Source organism: Giraffa tippelskirchi, chromosome 9 (assembly GCF_054371585.1).
Source record: "Giraffa tippelskirchi isolate mGirTip1 chromosome 9, T2T-mGirTip1v1.2.pri, whole genome shotgun sequence".
In the NCBI taxonomy this organism is placed as follows: domain Eukaryota; kingdom Metazoa; phylum Chordata; class Mammalia; order Artiodactyla; family Giraffidae; genus Giraffa; species Giraffa tippelskirchi.
The window spans coordinates 23,934,011-23,955,853 of NC_137283.1; the positions used below are offsets into that span (position 1 = coordinate 23,934,011).

The 21,843-nt window shown below is 36.1% G+C and overlaps 1 protein-coding gene across 13 annotated transcripts in view; it reads left to right on the plus strand.

Moving 5' to 3' along the window:
- LOC145520800 (uncharacterized) overlaps nucleotides 1-21,843 on the plus strand; it is a 319,869-nt gene that overhangs the window by 46,291 nt on the left and 251,735 nt on the right. For 2 of the 13 annotated variants that reach the window (XM_081528234.1, XM_081528241.1), the window contains one exon: nucleotides 8,384-8,601. The exons of the other annotated variants lie outside the window; for them this stretch is intronic. The gene's annotated coding sequence lies outside the window, so the exon portion shown is untranslated. The remainder of the gene's footprint in view (nucleotides 1-8,383; nucleotides 8,602-21,843) is intronic. 13 annotated transcript variants of the gene reach the window in all.

A 21,843-nucleotide genomic window follows, 5' to 3' on the forward strand; every position in this document is an offset into this window, starting at 1 on the left:
CCTCAGAGGACCTCAGCTTCCCACAGGTTATGCTAAGATTCCTAAAGATCTGAAAAATTCCCTCAGTCTTCTCTGGACTTCTAGGCTCCTCTAGTCCCTCAGCATCTCCTGCCCCAAGGCATTTGCTTCCTGGACAAGCCCTGGGAAGATTCACCCCAGGTGAGGAGCCCTAGGTAGGCAACAAAATCCTCTAGCTTGTTACCAAAGGGAATTACTGCTGGAGGCCTCCTGCTGCCTCCAGAAAATGCTGAGGGAGAAATGGTCACTATTCCTTAATGCCTCTTTGGTCCTGGGCTGTAGAAAGGAAAAGGTTAAGCAGCTGCTGAGTACTTGTGTGTTCTCAGAGGCTCTGTGGGCTCAGTGTTGGGGTGTGTGTTTTTTCTGAATCTCTGAAAAATTCATTTCCATCAAGGAGGTGGAGCCAGAAGGGACTTTGGTCAGAAAATATTTTTAGATTTTTGAGATTTCTTCCCAACATTTTGTCAATTAGGGGTATGTTAATATGTCAAAAGTAAACATTTAAAAGGCAGTTTATCTTTTTGACTCAATTTTGTCATTTCTTCATTCATAAACATCTACTTAGAATCTCAAAGCACAGAATTTTGGGGCCCTTCTTCACCTCTGGGTGATGCCACCAGCAAATTCCAGGGCTTGATTACCTCCAATTCACCCTCAAAAGGGCTAGTTTCTATAGATCTACTCACTTGTTCATATTCCTTTCAACAGAGATGTTCCTAGAGCACAGAGTTAGCAGCAGTAACAAGGACTAGCAAGGGTGCCGGCACTGTCACGTGGATGGCCTGGTGGTTGAGATATACAGTAACAGTGCACTGCGTTATCTTTCACTGAAAAGGGGCCACATAGTTCAGTGAGAACATTTAGAAGGGAAAGTCAACCCAAATTGGGGGCATTTGTCTCATTAGAGAAGAGATGCTGACTCTGAGGTTCGAAGCCTTGGAAGGAAGTCTCCCATGGAACTGAGTGGGATTGTTACAGGAGAGGGGAAAGGCAGCAGAAGATTCAGACTCCAGAAAGAACATAGCACCTTCATGAAACACATTATTTGTTATGTCTGGACCTTGGATATTGGCTGGTAGGTTAGAAAAAAAGATTGACATGGGGTCTTTTATGTCAGTCTAAGGAGGTATAGCTTTATGTAAGGGCAATGGGAAGAATACCAAGCACACTGCATTTTAAACCTGGGATAGAAAATATTCTCGACTCTTAAGGGACCAACTCTGAACTCAAGGTTATAATTGTAAACATGATCAACTCTAAAATAATACAGTGGACTATTTTACTCAATAATTTTCAAAGTTGTACCACATGCCTGCTCTGGGACAGGGGCAATGCTAAACGTTGGGGATTACAACAGTGAACAACAGTTCCGTCTCCTGTCCTTGCGTTGTCGCAATGCAGGTGGCTTCTGGACCTAGCAGAAATGGAAGAAAAGTGAAACCCTCTCAATGTCTTGGTGCTCATTGCCCTAGCTGGCTGTCAGTAGCCAATTTAGCTATTCTGTATTGCACAGATCAATGGGAACCAGGGGCCCCTGTGCCTTAGTTACCATAGCTCAGAATAAAGCGAAGGACAAATGACATTCCCTGCTGCCTTTTTCATTCTGGAGAAAAATTTTCCAGTGCTGAAGAACAGCTAAATGCTTCCTTTTGTGTTTGTCTGATTGTGGACAGCAGTAACCGAAGCTGTGAAATCAAGTCACAGAGAAACAGGTAGGCTCACCAGTGAATTAACAAAACATTCGCAATGGGTGCAGATGACATACTACATTTTCAGCCCTAACTGAAATCTTTACATTTCACCCAATAGGAGGTCTTATCTATTCCCTGAAGTATTCTGTCTCTTATTTCCTTTGATTTGACTTTGGAACTCAACTTCAGTGCAAGATCCATGCTACTTTCTGAGTTTTCTCAGAAGATAGTTCTGGGGTTACAAGAAAAACAGACCCAACAGACATACTGCAAACCAACAGTTCTACACTTGTATGGATTTCCACTTTTGTTGTAATATTCATAGAAATACACGAACTTTAAGAGATCTCTACTTATCTAATATTGAGAAAATAATTCTAGGCATATACAGTATAATGATACATGATATAATATCAGAGCCCTGGATTCAAAGAAACCTTTTCAGACTTTTTGTTTGTTTGTTTGTTTTATTTGTTTTGCCATACATTGACGTGAATCCACCATGGTAGACTTTTAAAAGAGAGAAAAATCATTACATGAATATGTAAATAGGTAGTAATTGAATCATAAATACAAAAGAGTTTCAAGATTCTGAGTTTCAAATGCTATTTTTATTATGCTTTTGGTGATTCCCCCAGAGCAGTCTGGATATGTGTCTAAGCACCTGCATTTGTGTGTGTGAGAGTGTGTGTGTTCTGAGTACGACTGTTTTTCAAATTCCACAGTACTCAGCCTTTTCATTCTAAGCAGTGGGGACAGTGGGGGAAATTGTCTGACAAACTGAAGGAGAAATTGATTTCTTCTAAAAAAAAGAGAGATTACTATCTTTTTACACAGAGTATATAAACTTGGATTTCAAAAACAAATTATCCACAATTTTCTCTGCTTGAGTTACTAGGATATTGTGACAGGGGAAAAAATTAAATTGGATCTTACTGCCATTTATTAACACTCCAGATATTGAGGGAAGCATATTTTCATTCGAACCTTACTGCTCTATCTTGATTTTCTAGAGAGGGAACTTAATGTTTCATTGATAAAGGTCTTAAGTTTTCCATTTATTGAGCTGCATTTTTCCTATACGGCAGACACATCATTATTTCAAGGAATGATTCTTTTAATAATAAATAACACAATGATATTAATAATAATTGATATTGACTTCTATAAAGTAATCATTTTAATTCTAATGTATCATCTCAGTCACACGAAGTATTGAATCTTAGTTTCTGTAAACTAGGATTTTTTAAAAATCTACTCTGAGAACATTTGTATACATGTCATAGTCCAGAGAAGTCAATTCTTCAAAAGCCATATATAAAAATACCAGCTGTTTATTATTATAAGTTAGATTCTTCTCACTAAAACGTTCTATCCTTTGTTTTATGTCTCTTTAATAAAGACATTTATTAAAAGAGTGTTTTCATATTGTTTATGGCTTTAACAAAATGATTTAATAACCTACAAATATAAATTATTTTATGTCTCTTTTTATATCAGCTTTTTATTCTTACACTTTTAATTTTGTATTGGAGCATAGCCAATTAACAATGTTGTGCTAGTTTCAAGTAGACAGCAAAGGGACTAAGCCGGACATATGCATGTATCCATTCTCTCCCAAACTCCCCTCCCATCCAGTCTGCCGTATAATAGTGAACAGAGTTCCCTGTGCTATACCGTAGTATCTGCTTTTTTTTTTTTTTGTCTAGTGTGGCCATTTGTCAGACAGAAAGACATGCAGATGTTAATAGTTTATTTCATTGAGTTTTGATAAGTAGATACATGTGGCTTTACCGTCACTGAAATCAAGATATAGAGCATTTTCATTATTCCACAAGTTTTTTGATGATCCTTATTGGTCAGTCCTGCCACCTGCTGAGTTAACCTATAACCTTGTTTCTATTACTGTAGATTGATTTAGCTTATTCTCTAAATGTTTATATGTGGAATCATAGTGTATATACTCATTCGTGTCTGGGTACTTTTTCTCAGTATAGTGTTTAAAAAATCAATCTATATTTCATGACTGTGGCTGAGGAATTCGTTCCTTTTATTCTTGGGTGGCATCCCATTTTATGAATACAGAGCAATATTAATCTATTGCATTCATGGAAATTAGGGATGTTTCAAACAGGGGCTATTATAAATAATCTTCATCAACATTCTTGTACATATGCTTTCAATTTTCTTAGGTATTATTGGTTCATAAGAAGTTTTGTTTTTAACTATTTTAGAGACTGCCAAATGGTTTTCTAATTTGGTTGTATCATTTTACATTCCACCTTCGTTCCTTACCTAAGAGGATCAGTTCTCCACATCCTTGTCAGTTCTTGTATGTCAAACTTTTTACTGTTAACCATTGTAGTGGATGTGAAGCAGCACCTCCTTTTAGTTTTAATTTGTTTATCTATTATAGCTAGTATTGCCAGGCATCATATGAAGTGTTCATTGACAGCTCATAATCTTCTATAAAATATTTACTCACAAGTGGTTTTACCACTTTTTAAACTGGATTATTTTCTTATTATGTTTGGTCTGTATCTTGGATAATAGTCCTTTGCCAGATAACTATTATAAACATTTTTCACAGTTCAGGGTTTGCTCATTTGTTTTGTTATCTGAAACATGAGCAAAGATTTTTATTTGGAAAAAGTCTGATTTATCAACTCTTTTTCATTATTATAGTTTAAATAATTCTCTAAATAATCTTTGCCTATATCGCAATTATAAAGATATTCTATATTTTCCTATAGAAGATTTAGAGATTTAGCTTTTATATTTAGGTTCATGATAGATCTAAAATTATTTTTCCTGCGTGGTGTAAAGTAAGATTCATCTTTGGCATCAACTGCTGAAAAAAATATTTATTAATCTGTAGAATTTCAGTAACATATTACTATCAATTTGCCATTTTATGTGTGTTTACTTCAGTACTCTGAATTATGTATCCTTGATTTTTTGTTTATCCTTATATGAACACCACACACTCTAATTATTGTAGATTCAAAGTGAATAATGAAATCAGCTATAATAAGTCCTTCAAGCTTATAACATAAGCTTGTAATCTTTTTTCAAGATTGCCTCTACATTCTAGCTTTGAATTTTCATGTAAATGTTATTATAAGCTCATTCATGTCTAAAGCCTTCTGGAATTTTTATTGGGCTATCTTGATATTATAAATCAGCTTGAGGAGAATCAGTATCTTAATATTGAATCTTCAAACTCATGTCCCCTAAAATCTGTATTTGTTTTGTTTGTCTATCAATAATATCTTATATATTTTCCTATAATATTTTCTGTATACTTGCCTTCTTACATGTTTCATTATATTTAGTCCCAGTATTTTTGTTTCTTTTCTGATGCTCTTATAAGTAAATAGTATTTTGGAAATTTTATTTTCTGATTGTTTGTTGACTCTGTGTGTGTGTGTGTGTGTGTGTATTTTATTGACTTTGTATTCTGTGCCCATGCCAAAATTGCTAACTAGTTCAGTTAGTTTCTTTCTAAATTCCTTTGGATTTTTAAATGTACACAATCATGTTATCTTATTTCCGTTATTTATAGTTTTTATTTCTTTTTCCTCTTTGTTATATTAACCAAGACCTCCAGCATGGTGTAGAATAGATGTTTCTGGGAAAACTTATGTATTTATTTATTTGATTCCTGATCTTCTTAAGAAAAAAAATTTGGTTTTAAAATTGTCTATGATGTTAGATTTAGAATATTTGCAGATGTGTGTATGCTAAGTCACTCCAGACTCTTTGAGACCCTGTGGACTGTAGCCTGCCAGGCTCCTCTGCCCATGACAGGAATGGACAGGCAAGCATACTGGAATGGGTTGTCATCCCCTCCTCCAAGGGATCTTCCCGATGCAGGGATCGAACCTGCATCTCTTATGTCTCCTGGATTGGCAGGCGGGTTCTTTAACATGAGCACAACTGGGGAAGTCCATTTGCAGATGCACTACATCCTAAAGATGTTCTGTTTTTTGTTTGCTGAGTATTTTTATTTAGTGTGAGGAGGTATTGAATTTCTTCAGTTGCTTTTCTGCATCCATTGTAATGAGAATCTTTTCTCCTTTACCCTGTTAATGGGATGATTTCCATTGACTGACTTTTTAATACTAATTCAATTCTGCAATCCTCAGCTATATGTATTATCCAATGTATGTATCACGAGACTTGGTATGTCTATATTTTAAAATATTTTTGTGTCTATGTTCATGAGTTGGGTTGGATATTTATTTTAGCGTCTATATATGTTATTATAGTAAGCAAAATACTTGCATATATATTTATAAATGTTAGATATTATCTATATATTATTATATTAATTATATAGTAAATATAAATAGATTATTTTATATACACATTTCCTTTAATCCTTTATTATTAGGTATAATACCCTTTCAAATGAGTGGAAGAGTTTTACTTTTACTCTAGTGTCTGAATAAGGTTACAACTGGTATTATGTCTTCTGTAAGTAGCTGATGAATTCACCAGTGGAGACATCTGGACTCATAGGAAAAAAATAAGTGAAAAGTAAGCAAATGAAGTGACAGGAAGGATAATAAACAAAGAAGTTCTGGAGGTCAGAATTAAGGTCTTAGTTGCAGAAAGTCGGGGAAATCTCAAATCTCAAAATAACTTTCCACTCATTTTTTAAAATTCTGTGTCACTTTGCTCGATATCTACCTTTCAAGGAAAACAAGTATGATCACTCATGTTTAGGTCATGTGATAGTCTTTTGCCCAAACTTTAGGATCAGGAAGCTAGTGACAAATTGGTATCCCCAAAAGGAATGCATTAAAAGATGAAAGGTCAATTAGCCAAATAAATTAAAATACTCTTACAAGGAGAAGTGGATGAAAGAGAGAGAGAGAGATGGTCTTTTCCAAAAGCAGCTTTTGATGAGAGAGAGTTTGGGGTCCCTGAAGAAGGTACACTGGCAATAGCTATATATCTTGAAAAGATAAACTTCTCTTAACAGCCTGTAATTTTTTTAAACCTCAAAGGAACCTACGAGAGTTTTAATTGCTTGAGTTACTGGAGTTAATCCTCCAATCACTTTCTGGCCATTGTTGTAAATAATAATCTTCATTAATGCACTGACATGGAACACTAATCTTCCAATTCACAGTATGAGGTACAAGGAAAGCATAAAGATAGTTACTCAGTAGAAAAAAAGAAAAAAAATAGCTTGACAGTTTAATACCTTATATAGCAAAGATGAACCTCACACATTAAGATATTTAATTTTCACAATATGCATGATGCTAATCTTTAAAAAAATCTTACACACTAAATGGAATTTTTAACTCTCCTTCTTAGTTCTTTCTCTCTGGGACTGTAAATTAACTTTTCCACCAAGAAACAGAACAGAGACATTTATATTCTTAGGCAATTTAGGTTGTTCAGCTTTATATGAAATGCAAATTAATGGCCCTTGTCTGATGAATAAAAAAAAAAAGCTAATGGTAATTAGAAAGGCAGTTGGTGATGTCAGCAAAGAGTGTTCTGATGTTGGAATGTAAATGTTTGAAGCTCAGATGTTACAGAAGTCATAGACTTAACTAGCCCTCAGTCCAGAATTCAGAGAAAATTCTCTCTAGCTGAGATAAGATGCTTATTGTGGGCAAACACTGATGAATAAAGCATCAGTTAATGTCCCAGGATCAAGAATTTATGAGTGAAAGTGGGTTCTAGTGATCATTCTAGGTTAAACCTCTCATATCATCAATGAGAAAATAGGTACTATAATATTAAATGATTTTTCCATTTTACTCCATTAGCTACTGGGTTGAGAACTGCGAATTTTCGATTCTCTCTTAAGTATTCTTCCAACTCTACCTTTGTATGGATCATTAATTAAATATATTCATTGAATGTTTTCAACATGGTAAGCAATGTGCTAAATGGTTTATATTAATCCCTAAGCTTATCTTCCTATTAACTCTAGGAGGTGAAAGTCCTACTTCCTCCCAAACACAATACTTCTCTCAGGGCCTAGTATCCACTACAAAATCTCTCTTGCTCATTCCAGCTGACATATATTTCTTTTTTTTATTCTGAGCTGTGGATGACTTCTAAGAAACTGTTATCTCTCTGAGGATGTCATATGAGAATAGCATCCTATTCTGTCCTTTATGGGAGGATTCCTCTTCCCACCTGCCAGAGTGTCAGCTTCCTGAGGAAGGTTATTATACCGCTTGTGCTCTCTCTGATGTGATTGGCAAATATCTCTTGTATAGTTGATTTAGAAATTAGCATTGATCAGAAATCCAGTCAAGTTAATACCTTTCACGTATTTCATATTTGGTTTAATGTGAGAGGGGTTGATTTTCAAGGTCAACCTCCCGTTATTCCCCAGCATCCTTTCCAAGGACAAGGAACAGACAACTCGGGGAACTTGAGGTGGTGTGAGATGAGGAAGAGGCTTCGTAGTAATAGTCGATGATAATAATCAAAATAAAATGTAGTGCAATGGTATGATTTAAAAAAAAATTCTAGAGGTCTGGGTTATGTTGTACAAATCTCTTAATCCCTATTGCCTATTTCCTCCTACATGGACTGGGAAAGAACAGATTAAGTCGAGTTTTTGTCTTACCACCAATTTTTTGTCACCTTGAAGAATTTACTTATATCACTGAATTTGTTTTTGTTTTTGTTTTTAGATGAGAAATGAGAACAATTGAGTTCAGCCTAGTATAGGTTTTTCTGTACTGCCTGCCTCCACAAATCCAACCAGACAATACACTGAATGGCAGTTCTGGGATCATGCTATGTTTTTAAATTTTTCTCTGTATCTTCACACCTGATCCTACACTGTTTCCAACCCCACTAGCCAAGCATCACTGCTGTTTATTTTTTCATCTTGAAACACAAAGTTGAGGTAAGTTCAGTGGTCACTGGCACGGAGCTGAAATTTTACAGGATAAGTGATTATGTTGCAGGATATTACTTGAACTTTAGATGTGAAAGCTAGAATTGAAGTAGCATTTCTTTGGCAGCCATGTACTCTCATTTAATCTGTAAAATCTCCTCTGAATTGAAGCTTCTTTCACATATCACCTTTAGATGAACTTGTGATAATCAGCACTTCATAGGAATAAGTGGCTTACCATGTGAACTTATCATATTATACACCCTAGAGCCATCAGGGAGATATAATTTGCCAAGTAGATAGGAGTTCTGTTTCCAGTATAATTAAAAGCCCTTTCATTATTTTAATATATCAGAGCACAATGATCTCAGGACACAACGCAAATCTGAATCATTCTTCATGCAGTGATTTGAACTGTGACAATATCGCTGTCCCATCTCTCTCCCATTATATAGAATTATATAAATTTTAATGTCTTTTTTTTCTTTCTCTGTGATATTTAGAAAAAGATATTACACTTGGACTTTAGTTTTGAAACTTTAAACTCCTTAGACACATGAACATTTGAACAATGAGACGTTTGGTAAACAAAGATGCTGCTAGCCAGGAAATCACCACAGAAACCACCAAAGGCATGGAATATGAAGATGATCAACTTCAACTTTGAGTTAATTTTTTCTCAAGATTGTGGCATTTTGGTTCATTGATTGTTATGTTGAAGTGTCTTTTAGAGGAAATACTGTCAGAGACAAAGTAGAATCTCCCAAGATTCATTATAGAGTAAAATTTGGAACAAGTCAGACTTAAGTTCTTCAAGTAAAATAAGATAACAAACAAAATATCCCAAGGAATCATAAATCCTTGCTAAAGCACAGTCATATATAACTTGGAAACTGAACCACTAGGTATATATACCTCAAATGAACTATTATCATAAGACTGTGGTGATTCTTTCATTTCAGATGTTGTATTATGACAATCTAACATGTAATGAATTATCAGAGTCCTCTCTACTCATTAAACAGCAGTTTATGCTTAATGTAAGCTCTAGGTTAATTTAGCTATAGAACATTATATCTATTTTGTGTTTAAAGTAAATGAAACTTATAATTGGGGCAATAATTTAAAGTTTAGAAATGAGCTATACCTTAAGAAATATAGTGAGTCCCTCTTAAAAACTGAGAAGTTGGCAAATGGAATATAATTGATGACTAAGAACATGACTGAGCTGGAAGGGACCTTGAAAAATCGTCTGGTCCAGCTGGAAGTCTTTAATTTGCCCTCCGGTAGCTAAATGTCTCAGACTTCTAGAACAGATAGATGCCTGTTCCTTCTCAAAGTTCTCCAGGGAAGGAGTCTCAACAACTTAATTTGATAATCCGTGCCAGGATTTTATCACCTTGACAGTCTACAAGTTCTTCTTTATATCCCATAGAAACCTCTCTGGTAGCCTGTTTTCTCTAGGTAGATTTTCAGTGAACAGAAAAACATAAAATGTTCTGTGCCCTTCTCAGAAACATTGCTCACATACCCAAGTTGTTGCATCTTAATAGTATCTCCTCTGGGCTAAATTACAACTGTCCTCTCCTGTTTTGAACACATAGGACACATTCCTGGGTCCTTTGGAATTACTTTTTCCCTGATCATGAATTTTTGAAATAGGAAGTAGCTTCTACCTGTCATATGTTAAGCTCCAGGGAAAATAGTAATAGCTATGTTTGCACAGTACTGCACAGTACTTTGCAATATCCAAATCATTTCATGTGCTTTATTTCATTAGATCTACAACATCAACTCTGTTAATTAGGCAGAGAATGAAATCCTCATTTATATTTTCTGGATTATGTAAACTTAAGTGTTCATGTGGAATAAAGTACTAGTAAATAAACCCTACTGAATATATTGGGCCCTTGATGCATGCTACACACAGCTATCTCCTTTGCCATATTATTTTAGGTGTTTTCACAAGCTATTTCACATACTCATCAGGGACTATTTGTAGTTAGAAAAATTTATTTTACTGGGTTTATAGTACATGTTTTTCCTATGGCTGTGTAGCTAGTCAGTAGAAGACCTTGTATTTAAACTCGTGTCTCCTCAATTAAGGGCAGAGATACTCCTCTGTCTAAATAACTCCCTCTTCCTTGGAATTTTAATTATTTTTTTGGTAGCAAGATATAAAATACAACAAAGTAAAAAATTGTTATGATGATTATATTAAGTAATATTTCAATCAGTGATTAGCACAGAACATGTTAGCCTTAGGGTTAGAGTAAGGGCTCAATTAATGGTAATTTTTGTTGTTACTATTATCAGCATTATATACACAACACAAATAAAACAGCTGAGTTGAAATCATGAAAAGCAATAGAAAGTGATCATATCTAAGTTCAATAACTCCACAAAAACTTTTTACAAAAAAATAAATAAATACTTGCACTGCAATTCATAGTATTTAGGAAAAACTTCAGGTTGACTTACAAATTTAAAAGTCAACAATGCAATATGAGATTTTCCAGAAGTTAGAGAAATCTTGATATTAAGAGTAACCAAACGTCTGAGTGTAGTGCTGCACATAAGTTAGATAAATTATTATAGTGGACTTTAGATGCAAATGTCTACTGCTGTGAAATGTCTAATATTTCAAAATCAGTTCTTTGATTTTCTCTCAGAGAAGAGAAGAGTAATAATTTATTCATCTCTTGACTATGAACATTGCTATGTGATGCTTTTGAATTAAAGACTTCTCACATTTAAGCCGCTTGCTTATTACAGTACCCATTCTAATGCCATAAGAAATTCTTGTCATTAAAGACCTGAAAAGGTATTCTTTCTTTCTACTTTCCAAATGTACAACAAAGCTTTCTTTCTTAGTGTTAGAATAGATGTCATTTGTTTATGCTAAAACTACTCAGAGCAGTGAGTTAAAGTTTAAGGGTTCTGTATTTTAGGTCAGTTTTAATAATTGGTTGTTTTATAATCAAATCATTTAAATAGTTTTCAGTTCCCTTGGTGCTATGGACTGTTTGTGTCCTCCAAATTCGTATGTTGAAACCTAACACTAAATGTGATAGTTTGGGGAGATAAGGCCATTAGGGCAGTGCTTAGATCATAAAGGTCAGGATGTGTGAATGAGGTTCCTGTCCTCCTAAAAGAGAACCTAGAGAGCTCCCTTGCCCCCTCCATTGTGTGAGGAAACAGTGAGAAGCCTTTGAGGAAGAGGGTTCTCATGAGACATCAGATCTCCTGGTGCCTGGTCTTTGACCTCAGCTTTCAGAACTGTAAAAAAATAAATTTCAACTGTTTATAAACTATCCAAATGAAAGTATTTTATAGCAGTCCAATGGACTCAAACATTTGCCAAACACCAATGCCTTCTATTCATTTCATTATGTGAATTAGATAAGATGTTACAAATGAAAGAACTTTGAATATTAAGACATTATCCCCACCATATATAGAGTTTCAACAAATACAAAGCACTTTCTTACTGTGTCTTTTATTTCTCTACAGTTTTTAAATGTGCATATTAATTGATTGATCAGCTCTATACCCCCTTTTTTCTACCCTTTCCTTTGTTCATCATCTTCTCTTTCTCCAAAATTCACGCACAACTTTCAAGTCCTGAGTCAAATGTTGCCTTCTCTGAAGATCCTTACCTTTCCTAGACCGAGACAGTCACTTCCTCAATCTGTGATCTCATCCTGATGTAACAGTTGCCATGCTGGAGTCCAAGTCATGGGCTTAAATATCTGTCTTTTTTGTTTGTTTACTAGACTCTGAGTTCATTAGACAGATCAAAGTACATTCCCCTCAAACACACAGACTCCCAAATTATGAGAGCTTCTAAGGCGTCATTATAAGCTCTTACTACTATACTGATTAATCTTCAGGAACACACATTTGAATTATTTACTTCACTCTCACTCTTTCAGTAGAGATTTTGCAAGAGGGGTTGATACTCTTCTGGACTGAGTCCACTACCAATCAAAAGAAAGAAGCCAACAATCCTCCCACTGCACCACTGACCTCACCTCCAAGCCCTGTGCCTGCTCAGGGATCTCCCAGTACTTCCCCTGACCCTTCAGATCCACCACCCAATGCTCTTAATCACTAGGCACTAGCAAGGCTCACATGGGTTCCAGAGGTTGAGAAGGGCACAGCTTTGGTGGTCAGATGGACTTAGATTTGACTTTTGACTGCCAAATGCTTTTGGAAAAACCTTAAACAAGTTAACATCCTCAAGTGTTTTTCCACATCTAGAAAGTGAGGATAAGAACACCAGTATGTTGAGGAAAAAAAGTGTGTGTGTGTTTGTGTGAATGTACCATTTGTAGAGGACTCGGCATGTAATAAGTTTATTAATTATTACAGGCTTTGGAATTTGAGAAATATGGAATTAAATCCTCATTCTGACTCACCCAATGATCAGCTGACTAGATAAATTTCAAGTTTTGTGTCTGTGTGTCTCTTTCTCTTAAGCACACACACACACACACACACACACACACACACACACACATGCATTCTACGCTATGACATAAAGAGGAATGGCATCACTATACTTAAGGAATTTATCTTCTAGTGTAGAGTACACCTTCAAAAGCAGCAAGGTACACCTCTTTCAATGTTTTTCCCCACTAAAAGTAATCTATTCTAAACCCATTGACTCTAGGCCTACTATGTAGAGATGTTTGATTAATAGGAATCAGTAGTTTTCATTTATTGCAGATAAAAATAGACTTTATTTTTACTTCTTAAATGGCTTCCAATTCTGGGTAAATTATTTATTTTTACCTTTAAATGCCTTCCAATTCTGTAAGGTGTTGCTTATTTCTTTTGAGCCTCATAACCACTAGTAAGATAAATTTAAAAAAGCAGTAAACTTATGTTTATTTAAATTATGAAGTCCCCATAGCTCTCGTGGTTTAATAAGTTGTCTAGAGTCACAGAGCTAATAACAAAATAATAGCAGTTTTAGTTGTCATTTATTGAGAATTTATCATGAGCTGAGTAGCATCCTGAGTGTTTTACATGTATTATTTCAGTGGTAGGAGACAGGTGTTATCTACATTTTAAAGCTAGAGGAAGTGAGGCTGATCATTGTGAAGTGTTTTGCCGAAAAAACCAGAAACAGAATTGGAAACAAAAACCAACGACCCTAATCTGTGCTCCACTCTGCATCCTAACAAACAGAGATGTCCAATGGTCAGACATGTGGACTTTGGAAGGGTATTTACCCTGGTTTGAGTCCTGACTCTTTAATATTACCTGAATGACTTTCACAAAGTTTATATAATTGTCTAAACATCTGTAAGATAAGTATATCCTAATAGTCTCAATCTTGGGATCTTGGAATGATTTGACTAATAAAGGTAAAACTTTTGGTGAAGCGCATACTATGTTGTATGCTATGACAAACCTAGATATCATATTAAAAAGCAGAGACATTACTTTGCCAAAACATGGTCTGTCTAGGCAAAGCTGTGGTTTTTCAAGTAGTCATGTATGGATATGAGAGTTGAACCATAAAGAAAGCTGAGTGCCGAAGAATTGATGCTTTTGAACTGTGGTGTTGGAGAAAACTCTTGCGAGTTCCTTGGACTGCAAGGAGATCCAGCCAGTCCATCCTAAAGGAAATCAGTCCTGAATATTCATTGGAACGACTGATGCTGAAGCTGAAACTCTATCCAATACTTTGGCCACCTGATGCAAAGAACTGACTCATTACAAAAAACCCTGATGTTGGGCAAGATTGAAGGCAGGAGGAGAAGGGGATGGCAGAGGATGAGATGGTTGGATGGTATCACCGACTGGATGAACATGAGTTTGAGCAAGCTCCAGGTGTTGGTGATGGACAGGGAAGCTTGGTGTGCTGCAGTCCATGGGGTTCCAAAGAGTTGGACACAACTGCATGACTGAACTGAACTAATACTGTGTTCTGAATAATACCTTTTATTATTAGTTCTATCTGTTGCTTCACTAGTTCACTTTCCACATTTCTTGTTCATTTTCCTTCTCAGTACACTTTTCAGTTCTTTAAATAAATAAGACAGAAAACGTGGAGTAAGAGAAACAACTGTGATATCGTATTTCTCAAGGATGAGAGGATGTGCTACTTTTATGCATTTTTTTCTTTCCGGCCCACCCAAAAGACCATTCCTTCTCTCTGGAATTTCTCTAATTCTATACAGACTTAATGGACCATTAAAGCTACCTTCCTCTGAGAAACCTTGCTTCTCTTGAAATAGAAAAGTGAAAGTCTGTGGCAATGATAACAAATATGGAAAAGATTATGGACCATGTCTCAAAGGAAAATATCCCTTTTATTAGAAACATATTAAGGCAAAGGAAATCAATCTTGTGAGATCATGAAAATCTGGAAGAGTCTAAAGTTGATTTATTTATTTAAGATTTATGCCCAGTCTACTTCCATAAAGGATTCAAAGTGGTGGCAGAGTGGGCTAAAATCATTTTCTTGTAATATGTCTCAGACTGGAATTAGAAGTTCGTTTTCTAGCAGATGAAGTTAAGCTGATTATAGCAAATGAGCTATTGAAAATCAATACCATAAAACTGTTCCATTAGTACCTGTACAATCATCTCAGGATTATAAGTAATATTTATACTCTCAGACACTGACATTTTCAGGAAATGAGATGAAGAACATTTGCACGGGGCACAGCCACCTGTGGTTGCTTGGCTTTGATGATTAAAGCATGTTGCTAATGAGGCCAAGGTCATGGGCTCGCTCCCTCCATAGCTCAATTATCTCTTTTCTGTTCTGCAACTATGAATGGAATCATGTTCCTTCAGCAGCTGCTTTACTATAATGTGCAAGGGGGTCATTGAAGCTAAGAGAACACTCTTGGGTGTTGACATATGCATCCCCACTGTTAGAAGGACACCAACAAGTATGTGGCACATTGGCTATGCCTTTTCTTTGGACAAGATTGAACACACAGAGAAATGTTCTCTCTTAAATATACACATACAATGCACTTACAACACACACCCACATGCACATACATATACACACCTCCCTTTGAGAAAGGGAGGGTAATTCAGAGCAACAATAACGAGGAGGTAACATTTCAGCTTTGCAGTCAAAAGGAGTTAAATCAAGTCCCAGTTTTCACATATACTAGCAGCAAGGTCTTGGATACGTGAAGTCCCTTATTTTTCAATTTTTTTTTTTTTTAATGGACAATATATTTACCTTACAGAGATGGAGGAGTTCTGGTGATATAATATGTGTATAGCACTTGGAAGAGACACACCAGTGATTTTAAAAAATCAGTATTATTTAGGCATTAGTATGTACCAGGTATTTTGGTAAGTTTTTTATACATATTATCTCATTTAATCTTCATAGTTCCTTATGGCATGGGTGTCATTGTTATCCTTTTTATTCATGATGAATTAAAGTGAGATTTAGATATTCTTAAGTAATTTTTCCAGTTCTACACAATGAGAAGGCAACTAATACACAAGCCTAAGCTGATCTCACTCCAGGGCCCACATGTTCTTATACTGTGCTCTATTCTTGCTGCTTTTCCTAAAACATGAGCTGCTCTGGTTATTCTAGCCTCTATTAACTGGCCTTTAATAATGTGGTCCATTCTCTAACACAGAAATATGATTCCATCTCCTGTGGGCTGCCTGCTCCTTTAGCACAAATTCTTCAGTTGGCATCATTGCTGTCATACTTCAGGAGCCTGCTAGAGTCATTTTAGATGGTGTATTCCCTCAGGGACCTATGTGAACATAAATTCCCTATCTCCGGAGACCCTTACAAGAAATCTAATGTTAAGTATATAAAGCAAAGCAAACAAGGACCACAAATTACTTACCTCTCTATTTGTATGCATCTATTTTTACCCCTGAGGGTCCAACAAGATGGATTTCTAAAGCAGATATCCTGGGAAGCCACATAAACTCTAGGCCCTGGTTCATTATACAGCAATACCAGTGACTCGAAATTTCCACTGTTGAAGGCTAAATAAGTTACATCCATTTGATAATGTTGAAATATGCTTCCACTATTATAACCTTCATCTTTTATTCTCTGGAAGAAGAAATTGTATCTTCACAAAACCTTTTACAGAGTGAAAATCCAGAGATTACCAAGTTGACAGGGTCTGTGCTTGAGGTCTATTGTTAGCTAGCTTTTAAACTAACATTTCAATTTCTGAGACAGTTTGATGAAGTGGAAAGAGCATGAATGTTGGAGGGAGTTAAGACCTAAGTTTAATTTTGTTATTTACTAGCAATATACTGAAGCAATTATTCTACCTTTTTTGATTTTCTCCTTTCTTGCCTGTAAAATGAGGCTAAAAATACCTAATTCTAGTTTTGCAGTGAGAGTTATTACAAGTAATACAAGCAGTGTAATTGCCACCAAGTATCTATTGCATGTAACTATTAACTATTTTAATTAGGAATTCCTAGAGAAATACTTCTGTTGATTCAGGAGCATGGGGAGATAGAACCTAGGTTAGTTTTCTCCCAAAGCAGTCTTTCATTGAACTGTAATGGTAGGAGTATCAGCCAGGGTCCATACTCAAAATGGGATGAGTATGTCCATGGCATACTCAAAATCAGATAATTTGAGGAGGGCTTATAAGAGGATATCCATAAAAGCATGGGAGAGTTCAGTTACTCTATCAGCTATCTATCGCGACTGCATTACGAAAGTACCCCCAAAGTTAGTGTTTATAACAACTATCTATTTGCTTATAACTCTGTGTGTTAGCTACTTAGGTTAGGGTAAGCTGGAAAGTCCTTCTTCTTTTCATGCCTGAGATTACACATTTAAGTGCAGTGATCCAGCAGACTGGATGGATTTTAAATGGTCACAGATGACCTAATCCATGTTTCTGAAGATCAATTCTGGTTGCTGGCTTGGCCCGGCTCTCTTTGGTCATTCATTATCAAGAAGCCAAACGAGGCTTCCTTATATGAGCATGTCACAGATCCAGGAGGGAAAGGGTAGACTCTATAAAGCCTCTTGAAGCCACTGCTCTAGAACTTGAATGAAATCTATCTCTTATTCTGCATTCTCTTGGTTAAAGCAAGGGGAAAATCAACATACATTGACAGAACAGGAAAACAGACTCCAGTTCTGCACTGGAGAGAAGAAAAGGTCATGTTGCAAAGGGATATTTATACAAGGACAAGAGGGAGAGTTGCAGCCATCTCTGCAAGCAATCCAACACACCAGCTCTTGGCTGGAAGTGAAGAGAGGAAGAGATTATCAAAATTCTGAGAGAGAGAAAAATACGTAGAAGCAGCTCCCTTCAGAAAAAAACAGTAATGATAGAAAAAGACCTGTTTAAAAGATCTTCCTCCAATTTTCTGCCAATGTTCCCTGTTTGCCAGATTGAAACAGAAGCCAAAGAAAAAGGAACTCATTAACATAATCCTTATACATCATCCTCATGGAACAAAGAAAACATGGAAAACTGTGGAGAATGGATCTAGAGAAGCAAGCAGAAGATGACCTACACAGGAAGGGAGACAATATACCATAACGGACATAGAATATAGGTTTTGTAGTTGACTAAATCTATTTGAATTATTGGTCTGACACTTTCCCACAGGGCATTTGGGAAGCCATTTCTTCCCTCTCAGCTTTAGTTTTCAATTTGTAAAACCATTATAGGAAATACCTTCACTAGAAGATTATTGTGAGGGATGAATTAGATTATGTAGATAGATAGATAGATGTGTGTGTGTGTGTGTGTGTGTGTGTGTGTGTGTGTGTGTGTGTGTGTGTGTGTGTGTTACTTAGCACAGTAAGCAGGCAAAGCATGGTAAGCCATGGAAGAGTCATGTGTCAAAAATCATTAGAAAAAGCCAATGTATATTGGTTTTGCTAAAGTCAATTTCTTGTTGCTTAGAGGTTGGGTCTTAATTTTATGGTTAATTGTTTCTTTTCTCTCTTGCACTTTGCCTGAGTAGGCAAAGCCTCACTACCAGATTCCAGAGTCCATTTCAAGCCTAACAACCTACAGAACCCTTCTAGGTTGCTCACTGCTGGAGTGCTGAGGGAGAAAATGATACCTCTGCAATGGTGAGAGAAGCTAGGAAGCCAGGGCCTTGTATAATCATGTTTATACAAAATGTCACAGGTGTCTCATTTACCAGCAATTTCTCTTCTCAGCCCTTTGCTCCACACAAAGTAAATGCATAATCCCTCTGGAGCGGCAAATGCAGATACCACAGCTGACTAGATGAATTGGCATGTGCTGAGATAGAGAGTGGAGTGACTTCCTCGTGAAAATCGGTCCCCCAGAAGCAGCCTCTTTCCTCCAATCTATCCATTCTGCACTCCTGTCCCATGCTCTAAGGGTCTAGGCTGTACTAGCTACAGATTTACCCTGTGGAACCTGAACAGTGCTATCAGAAAAGAAGGTCTCGACCCTGAGGATACTGAGGCGATAAACCATTTCTGCATCCTCCCAGGTGATCATACACAATCCAGGAATAATAGAGCTCTTGGGAACTTGGATATTATCCCATCAAGAATTTCCCCCATGAGTTTGGGGTGTTGTTATTCAGTACCATTTTTTTTTAGATTTCTTGCATATAATGTTTATTGTGATAAATCATTTTGGAAACCCCTTGAATTAGACTAAGTAGTATGTTTCTTCATACTTCAAGGATTCTTTAGATTGATAAAGTGCCTTGTGGAACAACTAGAAGGGAAATGGTAGTTTTATGATTTACCATAGACGATTCCTTTGGGGGAAGGGTCTCCTGGGTTTAATACTTCACAGATCAAATTTGGGGGAATTTTTTAAAATAAAAAAATCAATTAATCTCTTTCTCTCTTTCTGTCTTTATCTCTCCTCCTTCAATATTGAGTTCCAGATAGAAAGGATCTGTCAGCAAGATAGGAGTGCATTATGAGACAGATAATCTTATAGTTAATTTTGGACTATCATAGTGGATTAAAATTCAATGAAAATTTTAAAAGAGCTTGTGGCCCTTATGCACTGAACTTGGGCTCTCCAAATACAAGACGTTTGTTTCAAACTGAATTATTTTCTCACAGGGATAATTGTGTCTGTTCATCCACAACCTCTCACCTTGTGGCCTCTGAGCCCAGTGATGTGTACTTTTTCTTTACATTTACTTTTTCTTTAGAAACCATCAGCTCCATTCCTATCACATGGTGGAACAAATGGCAGGTCAAATGATGCAGCAGTATAATACTAATTCTCAAGCTTATGTGGCAGTTTTAACTCTACATAGTTCTTTGTGTACAGTTTACAGTTTTATCCATTCAACTCTCTGTAGAGAAGAAAGTACAACTAGAACTAAGTTCTTTAAACGTTAAATATTTATGTTAAAGTAAATATAACTATGCAACAACAAAGACATACCCCTAAGTTCCTTTGTCCTCATGATTTATTCCAGTTTTTTCCTCTAAATGTGCAGTTTCTACAGTATGTTTCATTGAACTTGTCTCCTATGATTCTCTACGGAAAAAAGTTTCTGTTGTCAAATAAAAGTTGGAAATGATCTATATTATACAACACATGTCCCTCAAAAAACCACAGTATACAGTCCAATGACTAAAGCTCTACAAAGCCCGACAATAAAGGAACATAATTAAATTTATTTGACTGCTTGTTTAAAATTGGACTTAGAACCCTATGTTGCGTATCATTTAAAGGCAGTTTATCTGACAGATTTTAGAATTTCTCTTTCTAAAGAATGCAGGAAAGTATCAGTGGAGACTCCAGAGAGGAAGAAAAGAAGTAATACTTGCTGAACAACTACCCTCTCCTAAGTGATTTACATGCATTGGCTTATTTCATCATCATGACAGGCTTGGTGGTAGATATTAGTGTGCTTTTCTATGAGATGAGAAGAAGGTTCAAGAGGTTAAGTGAATGGTTCAATATCAGCCAGCTGGAAAATGATGGAGTTGCAAATTGATCTCTCTTCTTCCTTGTTCTAGGAAGTGCATCTGATCCTCTCTAAAATAATTTTGAAGTTTCTTGAAAATTATTGTAAAGCCTGATTTTTAGGAGATACTCCCCATTTCTCCAATTACCTAAGCTCATTCTTGTACTAGCAACTACTTCTCTTATTTGTTTACACATTCCTAAGTACCTGGTTATCACTTCTTGTCTGCTGTGGCTAGTTTTGCATTCAGGATCCCTTGTATCTAAATCATGAAGAATTGATGAGCAATCGTTAGCAACAATTACAGTTATAAACATTTCCAGTGCTTTAAAAGGAAATAGATACACACACAGAGTAAAACCCATAATCCACAATCAATTTATAACCTGAGAATAATGCTGGTAGAACTATAAATTCTTTTGAGTATTACTGTGTACAGTATATATTTTCAGTATCCCATGAAACAGGTTGTATAAACTGTATTTAGCAGAACTTTGAAACCAAGTTTTTCTCTGTACTTTCATTATCATAAAGATCACTATTTTAAAATAATCAAAATTAATGAGACAGTACTGTTTGGGGTGTGAGTGTGTGTGTGTATGTGTATTTGTGTAAAAGATGTACGTATGCATGTGCATATTCAGTCGCTCAGTCATGTCAGACTTTTTGTGACCCCATGGGTTGTAGCCCCCCCAGGCTCCTCCTGTTCATGGGATTTTCCCGGCAAGAATACTGGAGTGGGTTGCCATTTCAGGGGATCTTTCTGACCCAGGGATTGAACCCACGTCTCCTGCATTGCAGGTAGGAGATTCTTTATCACTTAGTCACTGGGAAAGCCCTGTGTATGCGTATATATAATTATATAATCATTTACATTTGCTCTATGTCTATGTATTCATCTTTGTGTGCATGTGTGTGTGTGTGTGTGTGCGCAGTTTTGAGTTGTTTCTACATTACCAGTTACATAAAATGGATTTTGTTGTCAGGCTGTGTGAGTTTATTTCTGACTCTCCATTCACTGTATGAGCTCGGCAGATTTCTTAAACTCACGATGAGTGCTTTTGATTACTACTCTACCACAAACTTGATGACTTACAAAAGCACAAAATAGATTCCAATGGACTAAAATCAAAGTTTTGGCAAAGCTATGCTCCTTCTAAAGACTCTAGAGGAAATTTTTTTTTTTTTTTGCCTTCACTGCTTTTAGAGGCTGCCTACATCCATTTGATTGTGGCTGTTTTCATCGTCAGTATCAGAAATGGCCCATTAAGTTTTTCTTACATCAAATCACTTCAAATCTGATTCTCCTGCCTCTAGCTTTCATCTATAAGG